Below are 1,809 nucleotides of genomic sequence, written 5' to 3' on the forward strand. Positions count from 1 at the left end.
ATCTGATCTTGGAGCTTGCTGAACTTGTTCTCCGTGAACACTATGTTGAGTTCGATGGTGTTTTTTATAAACAACTCCGAGGTACTGCTATGGGCAGCAATTTCGCAGTTGTCTACGCCTGTCTTTTCCTTTGCCATTTGGAAAAGCGTCTCTTCTCTCAGTTTGATTGCTCCTGTCTTATGTTCTACAAAAGGTTCATTGATGATGCTGTTGGTATTTGGACTGGTGATGAGTCCTCTTTGTCAACATTCTTTTCTCAGTATCAGAGCTTCTACCCTGAGATCAGAATTACACCTTCAGTTTCTTTTTCTTCTGTGGACATTCTTGACATTACCCTCTTCAAGGGAGATCGCTTCCATGCTTGCGGTATTCTTGATACCAAATGCTTCCAGAAGCCCCTCAATGCCTTTCAATACATTCTGTATTACTCCTGGCATCCTCCTCACCAAAAGAAATCCTTCATCTTAAGTGAGCTCAAGAGGTATCTCCTCAGGGAATCAGATCCATTTGGTTTTATGAGACTTCGAAAACAGTTTTACTCCAGACTTCGTGCTCGTGGTTATCCAAAGAAGTTTCTTCTCTCCTGCTTCAAATTGGTCTCTCGGCTTGATAAGTCAGTGCTTCTCTCACGCCTACATAATAGTGCCTCTCAGAGAACTGGGGCCCCCCTCGTTCTTAAGCTTGATTTCAGTTCTTCTGCTAAAGCTTTAAACTTGGGGGCCACCCTAAACCCTATACTTTATCGGCTTTGCCAAGAAGTCCCCGCACTGCGACATCTTCCGTTTCCGAGAGTCTGTTGGCGTAACCCAAGAAAGTTGGGTTCCTTTCTTCTTCGCAGCAGGTTTTTCTCAAGATCACAGCACTCTTCGATCCACTAGGGCCATTGTTTCCCCCGCCTTTTTATAACATACTAACTTTATAATCTGGCGGGGGTCCCACTTTTTGGGTTGGCCTATTCAAGGGTCACACCTCTTGGATTTCCTCGGAAGATTGATATTTATATCCGTCTTCCTCCCATTCTCTTCCACACATTTCTCTCTTCTCTTGTATCCGTTTAATCCAACTGATGAGGGCTGATAGCCCGAAACATGTTTTGGATTCTGGAGATTGTATATGAGATTTTTTATCGTGGAATTTAATTGTGGATTTTATTTCTTTCTGGATTACTCCTTTCTATCAGTTTTTAATTCTTTCGGAGCTGCAAGTGATCTATTAAATTTTTTAACACTCTAAAATTTTTTAACACTCTAAAATTTTTTAACACTCTAAAATTTTTTAACACTCTAAAATTTTTTAACACTCTAAATTTTTTAACACTCTAAATTTTTTAACACTCTAAATTTTTTAACACTCTAAAATTTTTTAACACTCTAAAATTTTTTAACACTCTAAATTTTTTAACACTCTAAAATTTTTTAACACTCTAAATTTTTAACACCCTAAACCCTAAACCCTAAACCCTAAACCCTAAACCCTAAACCCTAAACCCTAAACCCTAAACCCTAAACCCTAAACCCTAAACCCTAAACCCTAAACCCTAAACCCTAAACCCTAAACCCTAAACCCTAAACCCTAAACCCTAAACCCTAAACCCTAAACCCTAAACCCTAAACCCTAAACCCTAAACCCTAAACCCTAAACCCTAAACCCTAAACCCTAAACCCTAAACCCTAAACCCTAAACCCTAAACCCTAAACCCTAAACCCTAAACCCTAAACCCTAAACCCTAAACCCTAAACCCTAAACCCTAAACCCTAAACCCTAAACCCTAAACCCTAAACCCTAAACCCTAAACCCTAAACCCTAAAC

The sequence above is a fragment of the Cupressus sempervirens genome, chromosome 3, assembly GCF_028749045.1.
Source record: "Cupressus sempervirens isolate cs-2001-9-10 chromosome 3, ASM2874904v1, whole genome shotgun sequence".
Taxonomy (NCBI): domain Eukaryota; kingdom Viridiplantae; phylum Streptophyta; class Pinopsida; order Cupressales; family Cupressaceae; genus Cupressus; species Cupressus sempervirens.